At 52.1% G+C, this 14,068-nt stretch overlaps 1 protein-coding gene and 1 long non-coding RNA gene across 51 annotated transcripts in view; one reads left to right on the forward strand and one right to left on the reverse strand.

Annotated features, from left to right (window-relative positions):
• Positions 1 to 14,068, forward strand: part of EPB41 (erythrocyte membrane protein band 4.1) — a 95,741-nt gene that overhangs the window by 11,947 nt on the left and 69,726 nt on the right. For 3 of the 50 annotated variants that reach the window (XM_064634976.1, XM_064634986.1, XM_064634980.1), the window contains exon 1: positions 7,417 to 7,523. The exons of 34 other annotated variants lie outside the window; for them this stretch is intronic. The gene's annotated coding sequence lies outside the window, so the exon portion shown is untranslated. Of the gene's footprint in view, positions 1 to 7,390; positions 7,524 to 8,741; positions 8,760 to 14,068 lie in introns of those variants that run through there. 13 more of the 50 variants (XM_064634950.1, XM_064634981.1, XM_064634961.1 and 10 more) reach the window with 9 other exon arrangements.
• On the reverse strand, positions 673 to 7,193 carry LOC135402138 (uncharacterized). The gene is made up of 3 exons (XR_010425033.1): positions 7,014 to 7,193; positions 2,144 to 6,715; positions 673 to 891 (listed from the first exon to the last, which is right to left on the reverse strand). It is a non-coding gene; the product is annotated as an uncharacterized LOC135402138 (long non-coding RNA).

A 14,068-nucleotide genomic window follows, 5' to 3' on the forward strand; every position in this document is an offset into this window, starting at 1 on the left:
AGGGGCTGGAGCGTGTCCAGGGAAGGGAATGGAGCTGGGGAAGGGGCTGGAGCAGCAGGAGCAGCTGAGGGAGCTGGGGGGGGGCTCAGCCTGGAGGAAAGGAGGCTCAGGGGGGACCTTCTGGCTCTGCAACTCCCTGACAGGAGGGGGGAGCCTGGGGGGGTGTCGGGCTCTGCTCCCAGGGAACAAGGGATGGGACAAGTGGAAACGGCCTCAAGTTGTGCCAGGGGAGGTTCAAGTTGGACACTGGGAAAATTTTTCATGGAAAGGGTTGTCCAGCCCTGGCACAGCTGCCCAGGGCAGTGGTGGAGTCCCCATCCCTGGAGGGATTTAAAAGCCATGTGGATGTGGCACTTGGGGACAGGGGTTCGTGGTGGCCTTGGCAGTGCTGGGGGAATGGTTGGACTCCATGATCTTGGAGGGCTTTTCCAACCTAAATGAGTCTATAGAAATGTGGCAGCAGGGTGTCCCTTTCACTTGTCCCACCCCCTCAGAAGAGACCATCAGACTCCCAATGCGGTGTCAAGTTCTAGGGCCGGCTTAGCTCAGTGTTTTCACTTTGTTGCTTTGTAAGGCAGTGAAACAGTTCTCATTGTGGGGTTCAGAACAGCGGTGCTGCCCTCGGAATTACCATCTAATTAAATGAAAGCAAAAACCCCAAAGCAAGTGAGCTTTCTATTGCATAAGAAAGGCTGTTTTAGTTGACCTAAAAACCGACATTGAAAACCAGCCCAAACAGAGATGCTTTCCCTCCCAGCTCCGTGGGCACTGCGGAGCGGTTGCTACTGTTCTTGGAGAGCCATTCATGCCGTGGCAGCTGCGAGCCCGCTTCAAAACAGTTACTCCTTTGAGACTTGCTTCCCCTTTTGCTTGATGGTTGGAGAAACCCTGCTGTGGAGACAAATAATTAGAAATAAAAGATGGCAGCTTAATGATTATTAGCTTTTTTCTGACGCAGTCTGCGCCGAGTGCAGGGTAAGATCAGCATCTCCAAGCTGCTGCTGCATCTCCTGCTCCGAGGATTTACTGTTGTGCAGCCTCAGTGGACCTGCAGAACCCCCTAAACTAGCAGAGTTATTATTTATTTCGGTTACAGACCTTTTTCAGAGTATTGGAAATTAGCTGTGACAATGGCAGCAGGACTCCTGCCCTTGCCTTCCCATTGCTCCATCCATACCCACAGCTCTCCTTGGCAACTTCTCGTTCCCCTTGCCCTCCTCCAGTACTTGGATTCTGTCTATAAATATGAACCACTTCAGGATTTCTTTATAGAATAGGATAGAAAGATAAAGAAATAAATAAAGCTAAAAATGCCTTATTTTTTGCTCCAGAAAACCCAGCAGCAATGGGATGCTATCCTCTGGGATTTTGTCCTATTGATATTAATCTTTTTGAAGCTGGTATCCATGACTGCCAGTTTCAAAGGTTAATATGCTGCATTTCAAGCAAGCTGAGGTCTTTTTCTTCTTCTTTTTTTTTTTTTTTTAATTTGTGATATGGAAATGTGCACCAGTTAATCACTGTGCACCTGCAGAAATGCCTCTGGGCAGACTGGCACAGACTCTGGGCTGTGCCTATAAGGTTTTGGGATCATCCCTAAGCAGGACTTGGGGTGACAAGTCTGATCCAGTTGAGTAGCTCAAGACAAACCCTGCAAGGTCCAAAGAGGGGTCAGGCAGGGGAGGCAGAGCTGAAGAAGGTGGTTCAGAGCTTCAGCTCATATTTGTGGAAGAAATAAGGGAGCTCTGCTTAAAAGTTATATTTGGGTCAAGTTTTAATTAAATAAGTGTTAGGTCTTGCCAGGTGTCCCTTGCTGATGTGCAGGTCTAGCCCTCAATAACAAACTGCTGTCTGTTGACTAATGCTGGGTCCATGGCTTGGGTGAATTTGGATTACATGGGATGTGTTAGTGCAAACCCAAGGGCTCTCTGCCAAGTATCTACTTCTGACTTACTGCTAGGTACACACTGGTCCTAAATAAACCCTGATCTGGAAAATGCCCTTCCCTAAACCAAAGAGCTCTGAGTATTTTGAAGCCAAGGGATGCACTGTGCCCATACAACAGCACAACAATATGGAGTCAAACCTCCTTCACTGAACTGGTGCCTTTCTGGGGAGAAGCTGCTGTTCAAAACTCACCCACCTGGGGTTATTTCAGTGGTCCAGAGCCTCTCCTGGCTGCAGTTTGACTCCTCGTCCGTGCAAGGAGGAAATCAGCCTCGACATGCTCTGTCTGTGGTGTGGCTCAGCTGCCTCCCTGCCGAGCGCTGGTCCCTAGGTGGCACTCACTATCATTTTTGGGTTCATTTCAACAAAGGCTGCATAGCCGAGCTTGTCCCCCGCCGAAGGGACAGCTGCCTCTCTGGCCAGCCTGCCTGGTCCTGCTTGGTTTAGGAAGCTGGTGCAAGGGCTTCAACTTCCCCCCGCTGCCCAAACACAGGGAATTCCCACAGCATCTCCTGGAATTCCTTAATGAGGGGGAGGCAGTCAAGCCCTCTCCTCTGGTTTTAGTTGTGTCATCTTTTCACTGAGACAGCAGGGGATGAAATCCTAGTAAGTTAATGGAAGCAGGGTGAGCTCTCAAGGTGGTGGAGGTCGGTGTGCTGTGGGACAGGCTGTGGCTTCTGCAGTGGCTCTTTCCATGGTTCAGTCCATTCCTGGGGTTGTTTCTGGAGCTCAGGCTTGTGCCACACTGATTCTGCCTTTCCCTGAGCCTGCACTACCTGCATTCACAGCATCACCTGTCATTTATTCTCCAGGATGTTTTAAGCACTTTCTCGATCCGTTAGGTGCAGCCACTTGCACGTTTGACACTTCCTTGAGAGGAAAAGTATTTCTCTGTCAGTGTAGAAATATTCTCCATGTGAACACTGGCTCCTGCAGGCTGCAGCTGACCTCCCCCTCTAATCTACAGTGGTGCATCTTGGCAGAAATGTGCTTTACACGCTGACTCTAAGCCCTGGAACAAAGCTGCCTTTCCAGGGAGCTGTTCTTCCCTGCACTGGCACACAGCCTGCAGAGAGCTGAAGCTCCTCTTCATCTGCTTTATTCCTCTTTCTCCTTGGAGCTCGTCTGCTGTGCTGCAAGACACTGACTCAAGTGAACATCAACTTCATGCAAACTGGTGAAACCCACGGTGGGAGCTTTTTGCATCAATTTACCAGATTTCGGGTGGGATGGGAATTCCTGGGTGTGCAGAGTTAGTTCCCTGCCATACCCTCTGCTTTCCCCATCTCCCCAAAAGGGATCCCCGTGAGCCAGCCCAGTACCAAAAAGACCTAATGGCCCAAAAAATGGATTCTTCTGCCCGCAGGGGAGGATGCAGAGTTTTAGTTTAGCATCAGTGGCCTTCAAAGGACACAAATTACAGCCAACAAAGGAAAACTCTCCAGTAGAAAACCACACTGAAAAAGGATGGAAAAGGCAGCTTGGATTTAGCAAAACTTGAGGCAGACTGCCCTGATGCCAAGTGTGATTCCAATGCCCAAATCACTCATTCTCTTTAACTATGGAGGGTGCTGCTTGGCTCTTTAATAACTCCTCAACAATGAATCGATTCTTGGTTTTGGAGAGTGTTGTATCGGGCTGGACTAGATTTAATCTTTGGTTAAGAGTTGATACAGAGCCAGGTGAGTGTGGATGTTGCAGGTTGCCTTCACTGTGCAAACATGTTGTAGCAAAGCAGTGCAGAGCGTTCTAGTCCTTTGTGAAAACTCCCTGAGTTTGCAGTTCAGAGGTGTTTTCAGGAGTGAATTCTGTGCTGGAGAGAGGGGTGGACACAGGAGAAATGCAGCATTAGCTGAGGCATCCCTTCCTTCTAGGTGAATCATTTACCTGGAATATCTCAGTTCTAGATCACTGTGTTACAGGGACACAAAGCCTGAGAAGTCCAAGGGCAGTTTCCTTTCCTCCTCATCCTGGCCTTCTGCTCCCAGCCAGATCAGCACTGCTGACGGTGACAGCAAAACTGGGAAGAGGAGCCAGGGGCAGAGGGCCAGGAGCTGGCAAAACTGAGCCACCTGCTCTCCTCCCACCTTGTTTGCTCTTGTGAAATGGCTGCTGCTGCGCTGGGGACTGTCACTTGTGTGCAAAGTGTGTGAACGTGGCACAGGAACGGAGTGTGCCTGTTGTGTGTTCACAGACGTGTGCATCATACACCCCCAGCCAGCTCATGGGGAGCAGGAGTGGATAAAGGGTTGGCTGACCAGCTTAATTCCTTTGTTTTCCTGGAATTTGGCATAATCCCCAGTATTCCTCTTCACCTTAAATCCTGCTTGCTCTGGGGGAGGGAGCACCGTGATGCACAGTTGCTTTGTTTAGACTGGGAATTCCTCGCTGGAGAAGCGAGGAGAGCTCTGTGCCTTTGATTGTTGTGCCAGTAATGCCCCTGGCACGGCGTTCCCTGGCACTGGTGTAAACTGGGAGCCCTGCTTTACAACAAATCCTACCAGCAGGGCATCCTGTGGCACCTGCAGAGCGCTGGATCACCTCTCAAAGGGTTTGTTCTGTGAAGAACTTACTTGGGCTGGATTTAATCTACTGTCTGGATGCTCTTAGGATGCTCCAGTGTGTCCTGCCGAGCTGCTTGTGAGTGTCTGCACATGAACCAGGCAGAGGGCAGGGCTTGGCATCGTCCTCCCTGACCCAGTTGACTTGCACTGACCGAATCCATCAGGATCTGAGCGCTCCCAGTGGCCTTTCAGCTTGCAAGGACCAACCTCTGCCTCAGCGACCCCAAACACGTGCCTAAAATGGATGTAATTCCTCTCCTTATTCCTATATCCAGCAGCTGAATACCACGAAATCCTGATTTACTAAAATAATTCCCAGTCTCTAAATGACTCCTGTAAAGCAACTTAAACCAGCTGTAACTGGGAGAGTTCTTTAAATATTTGCAATCCAGGCTTGGCATGGGGCAAACTGTTCTTATAGGGAAGAATTTAAGACATTTCCATTACTTCCTATGGGATTTCAGAGGTCAGTTTGGGGCTGTGTAGGAGGGAAATGGTTAGAAGCTAAGTCAGAGGCTTACAGAAGTGTGGTGGTGATGGGTATATTTCCCTGTGCACAATAATGGTGGTTTTGGGTTTTTTTTCCCTCCTTTTTATCCTTATTTTCTGCTTCCTACAAAAGGAGCTTTGGCTTAAATCCCTCTGCCCCAACAGAGCATTTTCCAGGCGCTCTCAAGGCACAGACCAAGTTCCTCTTTTCATACCTGATAGCCCAACTTTTTAGTTTCTCTTTCTTTAGCTTTGAAGCTCCTCCTCCCACTCGAGCTCTCAGCCATTTGTTTGGGGCCTGGAGAGGTGTCAGCAGCATCCTTTGCCCTCCTGCACAGCGTGTCTGCAGCTTGCACTAGCGCTGCTCCCTGTGGATAAATGCTTCACCTGGGAAATAATGGCTCAGAATGCTGCTGCTCTCTGGTCTCAGCTGCTGGCAGATGGAGTTGGGGATCATCTGGTGATCCCAGTGCAGTGGATGATGTGCTGTGTGGTGTTAAATCACTGCTTTGATGCGAAGTTTTTGTTGCCCTGGTCTCTCCTCCACTTAATCTGCAACCAGCTGATGATGAAGTGATGTGGGTTTGTTTGCTTGTTTTTTCTTAATTGCAAGAAGTTGCTGCCATCCAAAAATTGTGTTTTCTTTGCTGGGTGGTTTTCTCCTCCAAGCTCTTTGGGCTCGTGTTTCTCATCTGTTTTCAGCCCACCCCTGGGTGAGCAGCACCAGTTGTGGTGGGTCAGCACCAAACATCAGAGGCTCCTCCTGTGCACAGCCCAGGCTATTAAAACGTGTTAATTTATTGCTGTGGGGAGTGAAGTCAGCTTCAGGGCACGTTTCAAGGGAACTGCCTCTCCCCAGTGTAGGAGCAGCGACTTGCAGCCGCCAGACCTTTCCCAGCTTGTGTCTTTTAATCAGATGTGCTCAGCTGGGTCCAAGGAAACCACCAGATAGTCCAGATTTGAGGCGAAAATACCTGTCTTCCCTCTCATTTAAGGAGCTTTTTCCAAGCAGTCTCAACACTGAGGCAAAGGGGAGCTGCCCCATTCTTTTTGAGTTGAGTGTCCTAGACATATAAAGGAGAAGGGGTAAACAGCTGCAAGGAGCATGTCAATTTTTCAGAAAACTGAGGGGTTTTAGCTCCCATTTAGCACAAGTGCCCTCAGTGTGAGTGGTCCTTGCTAGGTCAGTACCAGTGAGGGCTCAGCATGAGGATGGAGCTGTCCCAACCAGGGTGTGCATCAGCCCGGGGTATTATCTGCTGATGAAGAGGCAGGGCGGTTGCTCTTAATCCAAGCAGAATAATGTGCCTGAGAGCTTAATTCTCTCCGGGAAACAAACAGAGATGCCTCGGTGCCAAGTGTCCTTTGGGACTGTGCAAATGTTTGAGGGGGGTTTGGCCCCCCGAGCTGGGCAGGCTGGCAGCAGGAGTGCTGATGGTGCTGGGCAGCGTTTTGCTCTGATGTACGTAGCAGGGAGAGCTGGACAGCTCTGGTTGAGAAAAATAACCGATTATAATTTGGCTGTGGGTGGGGAAAAGCCAGTCCTTGCCATAGGTGCGGGATTGCAGAGCAGGGGCAGGTCTGGCTCCTCGGCGGGGCTGTGCCGGGCTCCTGGGGGGGGATTTCTTGTTGACCGAGTGCTCCCCATTTCAGTTATCGCTTTTTTTTTTTGGCTCGCCATCCACGGACTGAGGCAGTACCTGAATGGCCTTATGCTTAAAAAAAAAAAAAGAGAGGATTAAAGAATATAGTAATAGCCTAAAGAACACCCCAACGCCCCCGCGCATTTCTTCATCCCTCCCACCTCCTTCATCCCGCCCCCCCTGCGTTCATCTCCCCCGGGTCTCCCTGCAGAGCTGGGCTACAACTTTCTCTGGGAGACAGCGAACTGTATTTAAAATCTAGGTCAGGGAGGGAGGGGGAGTGGTACCGGCGGGCAGGGCCCCTCCTTGCCCCGTTCCTACCGGTGCCGTGCGGCGCCAAACCATCGCCCCCCCCCCACCATCGGTTTACCGGGGGGATGTTGTTGTCGGCATCGTTTCAGCCTCCCCTCGCAGGGGTGCGTTTGTGGCGGGGCTGAGCGAGGCGGGACCGGGCGGTCCCTCAGGGCCGCCCGCGGGAGGGAAACGTGAAGGGAAGGAGGGGGGAGCCATGAGGGGGCGCGCGCCCGCTCCCCCCGCCCGCCCCGCCGGCCGCGGGTTCCCCTCGGCCAATGGCGAGGCGGCGCTGGCGCCCCGCCCACCGCCCCGGACCAATGAGAACTTACTACAGTGTTGTGGGGGGGGAGAGGCGGGGCCGCGCGGGGCTGGGGGGGCAGAGCCGCGGGCGGGCGGCGGCGGGCGCAGAGCGGCGGAGCCGGACGGGGAGCGCGGCGAGAGGAGAAGAGAAGCGGCGGGGCTGGGCACGGCACGGCACGGCACAGCCCCCGGGGTGAGGGGCCCGGCACCGCAGCGCGGGGCTCTGCGGGGCCCGGCGTGAGAGAGGGGCGGCGGGCGCCGCGCGCGCGCGCGCGGGGGCGGCCGGGTAAGTGCTGCGCGGGAGCGCGCGCGGCCTTGGCGCGGCGGGTCCGTGTGTCTGCGTGTCCGCCTGTCCGCCGGCGGCGGGGCGGTGCGGTGCGGCCCCCTGCGCGGGTGGGCACGTGTGCGTGCGCGTGTGCGGTTGTGCGCGGGGTGCGAGTGCGAGAGGTGCGTCTGTGTCCGCACCGGGTGCGTGTGTGCGTGTGTCTGTGCGTGTGTCTGTCTGTGTGTCTGTGTGTCTGTGTTCGCACTGTCTGAGCTCCGAGCCCCTGTGCGGGTAAAGGATGCGGGTGCGTGGGGTGCTGGAGGATGCACGCGTGGTCTGCACGGGCACCGCGCGTGTGTGTGTTGGGCATGGGGGGTGTGCGGTGCGGCTGCTGCGGGCTCTGTGTGTGTGTGTATGTGTGTGCGCCTGGTGTGTTTGCACCAGGTGGGTGTTTGCACGGTGTATCTGTGTTTGCATGGCATGTTTGCACTGCGCGCGTGTGTACTGCGTGTGTGTGTGTGTGCACACTGGGTGTTTGCGCGGTGTGTGTGTGTCTTTGCATGGTGTATCTGTGTTTGCACGGCGGGTTTGCGCTCCGTGTGCGTGTGCACGGTGTGTCTGTGCGTGGTGTATGCGTTTGCACTGTGCGTGTGCACCGCGTATCCGTGTTTGCACTCTGTGTGTGTGTGCACGGCTCGTGTGTGAGCGCTCCCTCCGTGTGTCATGGAGAACTGGAAGCCGAAAGGCTGAGGCTCAGCCCGAGGCAGATCCTGCAGGAGCCAAGAGACAGGGATAGCAGGATGGGGACAGCGCAGGGGAGCCGGCACCCAGTCACTGGGGCAGGGGGTGCCTGGGGGCTGCCGTGGCCGAGCCGGAGTCCCCAGCTCTGCCCGGAGTCCATTGTGCAGGAGGAGGAGGAGGAGGAGGAGGAAGGAGACATGGCGGGGAAGGGCTGGCGGGGAATTGCTCTGGGCTCTGTAAACCCACGGGGACCTGCTCATGCACCCGTGGGACAAACGTGGGTGCCGTGGTCTGGCACCACCAGCCAGGTGAAGGCTCTTTCCCGGCCGTGCATCCCACTTCCCTCTGAATTCCAGCTCAGGAAAACACCTCAGCCGGCTGGGAAGCGACGCTCTCCAGCTAACAGGATCTTCCGCCAAGGCATATTTTTATTTCCCATCTCCAGAGGGGCACCGTTCACAGTGAAAACAGCTCCAAAGGGTCTGGAATGAGTTAAAATCCACCTCGACCGCCTCTGTGAGTGCCGTGGCTGCAAGTGTCCCGGGCCCTCGCTTCCGTGTTTCTTGGGGAAGCGGAACTTGCTCCCCCTTTGTGTGCCCAGAGGGCTGTGTGTGGTTTGGGGGGGGGTGGTTTTGGGCAGGGGCCGACGGCCCTCCCTGCTGGGGGTGTGTAAATGGTTATTCAAGAATTGCATGCTTGGCAGCAAAGAGAAAATGTCTTAGAGATGGTCCAGATCCTGGGGCAGGTGTTGTGCTGGTTCGATTATATTTCTGTGTGTTATAATTTAATTAAGGTAGTGGAGAAGCAAAGCAAAATAGGTCCCTTCCAACGCAAACTATTCCATGAAAATCTTATTTCTGAGCAGCACCACAAGCTCAATTTTTGCCTTACCTTGCTCTTTCTATTTAGTATCTTAAGCCTTCAAAACACGCTGGGTTTCATTTGCCTTAGTTTGGTAGATCTGGAGGGATGGTCTTTGAATTAGTGATTATTCTTACTCACAGTTGAGTTGCTGAATGCAAAAATAATCCCTGTAAGGTCTCAGGGGGTGGAGGACACTCCTGGTCTGGATGGGGGATGCAGAGGGGCTCTGCCCCGGCCGCTGTCGCTGCCCTGGTGCCGCGGAGTGCAGTTCCTTTCACAATAAGCTGACTTGTGTGTTGCTGCTCCCTTTGCTTCAAAGGCTGCTTTGAGGAGGTCCAAAGTAGGTTTTTTTCCTTTTTTAATGGCTGGTCCAACCGTATTTTTAGTGACTTGAAGCTTTTCCTGCAGTGTTGTGGTGGTTCGTAAGGGCTGTCCTGCTCGCAGTGTGTGTCTCGTGTCAGCGGTGCTGACACACTTGATGTTTATATTTTGCATCGTGCCAGCCCCTGGCATCCTCAGCTATGTTTCTGGGATGATTTGGAGCGTTGGGTGTGATTCAAAAGGCAGTGGGGTCCTTTGCATATCTCTGCTGCCATGGCCTTAATAAAGAAGGTGAGGATTTTCTAGGATTCCCATGGACAAACATAATCTGCTGTGGAAGGTAAATATCGGGATAAACATAGCGCTCCTTACCGTGAAAACTCAATTAGAGCCTTATGAAACAGAGAGAAGGATGATTATTTTTCCCCTAACATAAACACATTCGTTATTTCCTCTACCAGTTTAGATTAGGAGAATGGAAATTACCTGTGTTTTCGTCTGATCTCACAGTTGCAATTTAAAACAAATAAGATTATCAGACGCAAAGCGTTCGCAGGGAAAGCAACACTCCTGAGGAGGGAGGACCATTCTCGGCCTGTTTCCAAACACTGTATGTTCCCAAAGCCTAAAAAAAAAATGCTTCAGACAGTGATACTCCAAACCTACAGCTCCTGGCTCTGGCATCTCCCTGCCAACTGCCCTCGCTCCGCATGAGCGGCCACGGGATTTTTCACTTGACAGCGTTTGATTTTCAAAAAGTGGTAAAACATGTCTCTCCCCGACGCCCCATTTACTGCTTGTCGAGCAGATATTAGAATGGATGGGAGGTGGGGACCTGGCTTCTCTAGTGAGCAGCCAACCACCCCTACAAATTCATTCATTAGCCATCAAAGTGTTGCTGTAGCTTGCAGGGATGTTGGGATGCTCCGTGTGCTTTGATATGTTGATGGCAGGATGATGATGATGTGAATGTGGTGTGTAATGTGCTGGAATAAAGTTGTGTGTACAGAGGGTTGCTGATTGAAAGTAGTGGCTCTGTGCTGTGTTTTCACCAGGGGTTATTTAGCATCTCAAAGGAATCTTGGATTTTTGGGGTCAGCAAGTGAACCTCCTGCTGTTCATCCTCGGGGCAGTTCAGTGGAGGTGTTGACTGTGTGTCCACAGCATTTGGCCAGGAGTTTCTCCTCAAACACCTTTCCTTGTGTTCTCCAGTGAGGAGTGTGTGCTGAGAGGCTCTTCATTTGTCAGTACCAGTTCCACTGCAGAGCGGGTTTTTTTCAGCCCCTTACTGCCATAGTGCACCTATTTCTTGGAATAAGCCTGAGAAGTCAGTGATCCTCAGAGATCTTGTGCCCATGGTGGGTGGGAAAGCTCTGGCTCTCCCCAGGTGCCTGAGTGAGGGATCCCTGCTCCCAGTGGGAGCTTCCCATCCTGCTGTGGATGGAGGCATGTGTGGGGCTGCAGTGGGGAGCTGAAGCTTGGCTTGTGTTGATGTGCCTCACTGGGTCAGTGCCTGGACTTGCTGGAGCTGCTTTTACATCCCTGGGAATAAGCTGTGATGAATCAGAGGTGTTGCTTTAATAGAGGAGTCTGAGGGCCCTGCAGCAGCCCCATGGATGCAAATCATTTCCTACCATCAACCTGACTTTGTGCTTTTGAACTCCTGGCTTCTCCCAGCCCGTGGCTCTCCCTGTGCAACTTTCCTGGAGCGTTAAGAAATGGCAGCTGCTCAGGTTGTTCAGGCTCCAAGCTGTGTTTTGTTGCTGTCCTGCACCTCTCTGGGGAAGCTCCAGAGAGCTTTGCATGGGGAGTGGAAATTGCACCCTGGGCCTGGGGATCTTTTGCAATGATTGTTCTGCTTTCTTGGTGCTTGGCTTTTGCTGTAATCCTGTGTAGATTAAGCAGAGGGCTGTACGTAAAGATTTCTCTTTATATGTCTCATCTACTACTGTTTTGATCAGTATTGTGGTTCCTTAAGTTGCAAAGAGCTGTAGGATGCTGCATAGCAGGGATTTATCTCTGCCCATCGGATGGATTAGGTAGGAATGTTCATGGCTTGTACTTAATCCAGATTAATATTATTAGTTTCTTTACGTTCAGTCGGTTGTTTACGCTTGTTTTTCTGTTTATGTGAATTTCTGCTTTTGTAATTCCCCTCACATTGTGTATTAAAAGCAAATGCTTTTAATTTCTCCATGTAGATGAACTAAATCTCTTTTTTTTTTTTTTTTTAAAGCAGTTCCACAGAGAGGAAAATTGTGTGGGCTTGGGGGGTGTGTTCAGGCAATTGTACTCTTCCAGGGCACGCTCCTGCAGACCCTGCTGCATTTCTGATCCGGGCTTTTTAAACAAATTCCCATGCCAGCCTGCTTTAGCTGCTGTGCTCAGAGCAAACATCGACAGCAGTGGGTTGTGATTTATAATTTATAAAGCCTCACAGCACTTGAACTCTGGTGCTTTTGGAGGGGACCGAGGATGTTGTACCTCCCTGATCTCAGTGGAGAGCCTGAAAGCTGTGGGAAGAAGAGCAGCTCCGGGAGCTGTTTCTCCTTGGGGTGATGGGAGAGCTCCGTCGTTGGGTGCTTCCCTCCCACACACACATTTTTGGGGAGCAGCCCAGTCCATCTGCTGGTGAGTGTGAGTGCCATGGGATGTCAGCCTGGCTTCCCAACAGGGTCACACCGTGGAATAACCCTCCTGAGGAAACCTTGGAGCCCAGACCTGGGGAGGAGCTTTACTCTGCCCAAACCGAGTCCTGCTCACACGGGATCAGCTCAGCCCGAGTTGTAACTGCAGCAAACACACCGTGGCTGGAGCTTGGGAATAGGGACACTGTTTGGAAGCAGCAGGAGAAGAATTGGGCTAGTTAGCTGTTTCTGTGAAAACCACAATTCCTTTGAACCCACGGGTCACCGGTTGTAGGCTGATTATTCCCCCCCTTCCCCGCCCCACGTAACGCGCGTGTGTGAGAGAGAGATAATTAAAAGCTTTTAGTTAAATAAATAACTAAGCTGCTCACGTGGCTTTATAGTAGAATTGCAGAGCCAAACCCTTGGAGGTGGAAGATGGCGCGTGCTGCTGCTGGTCCCGCAGCATCTCCCGCCTTTCCGTGCTGGAGCGGGCTCAGGGCGTGATTCCATATGGACTTTTCCCCCCCCGGGGCTCGTGTATCACTGAACATAAGAGCGAGCTGGATGGAAGGGGGGACAGTCCCATCCCATTGTGTGCAGGGCCTCGGGCTGTATTTTATTCCCCGCTATTCAAACTCTGCTCCGAAGACGGGATTAATAATTCCCGCCCGGCTTCATCCGCGGTGCCTGTGTGCAAATGGATCAAAAAAAGCGTGAGCTGGTCTTTGCAATTCTCTGGTGAGATGGGGCTGGATGCTCCGGGACAGCTCGAAGGGTGGTTTGGTTTTATCCCTTTGACACGTTTCATATTCCAGCCCCGGTTTCTGCCTCCGTGAGCTGCCCGCGGTGCCTCGAGCCAGGCACTCAGAAAATGAGAAACATGCAGCTGGTGACCATTCCTGGGGAGTTTTAGGAGTCATTTGTCGTTGGGCAGGGGCTGGTTCATGGAAGGGTAAAGATCTTTCAGGTCCAGTTTAGCTGCCCTAGCCAGGAAATATTTCTCCTGCAGCCCTGCCTTGCTGCTGCCTTCCAGTTCTGAAACAATGGATAAGGGAGTTCTACAGCCAATGTAATAGAATATAAGAGATGCAGAGGCAGCTCAGGGTGGCATTTTGCAGTCTGACAAAAAACCCCCCTTGAATCCCTGAACAAAAACTGGTCTGTCCTTTAAATTCTGTGTTCTGTGTGCATGTGGTGTTCTAGTCCTGCTTGTAAAGACACATATCCAGGCAGTGTCACCTTGACCTGCGCATCAGACACGAGCTGGTGGGACCCTCCAGGGATGCAGCCCCTTGGAAAAGAGCAGTGATGAGCTGCCATCCTCCCTGGGCAAGGGTGCTCTCTCCTGTTCTTCACGTAAATGAAAACTCAGCTGCTTATTTTTGTCTGAAAAGTCTTGAAATCCAGCATTAGGCCAAAGTTTTCTGTCCCAAGTACCTGTTTTGCAACTGTTGGCTGGCGGTGATTGACAGGCAAGATGGAAATTGTGGGTTAAAGTTGTGTGGGGGTTGTTGGTATGAAGTTAAAAAAAAGTGTCACCTAACCAGCATCTCTCTTTCTCCTGTGTGAGTGTGTGTAAGTGTGCAGAGGTAATAGAAAGTCCATTTATCTTGTAAACATGCCCTGACACAGGCAGAGGATGTGTTCCCAAGCTGCTTGCAGGAGGAAGGGGGCACGTTCCATGCGAGAAAACAGAGCTTTTAGGATTCAGTGGCCAGTATTAAAATTTGAGCAGTGAGAAACCAAGTGGGGTGAATACCAGGCACTTCCCTGGTGTTCCTCCATCCCAGGGAACAGCAGCACTGCATCCACATCCCTCCATCCCTCCTGGGATCGGTGCTGGTGGCTGATGCCGATATCGCTGCTCTTTTATCTCCCACTGCCAACTTGAGAGTGAGTGTGTGTGGTGAGCAGCTCCTGAGAGTCTTGGTGAATAAGCACATCCAATAGCAACGTGGTAAACTTGGTGTGGGCTGCCTGGTCCAGCTGCTGGGATTACTTTCATCTGGG

Source organism: Pseudopipra pipra, chromosome 24, assembly GCF_036250125.1.
Source record: "Pseudopipra pipra isolate bDixPip1 chromosome 24, bDixPip1.hap1, whole genome shotgun sequence".
NCBI lineage: Eukaryota > Metazoa > Chordata > Aves > Passeriformes > Pipridae > Pseudopipra > Pseudopipra pipra.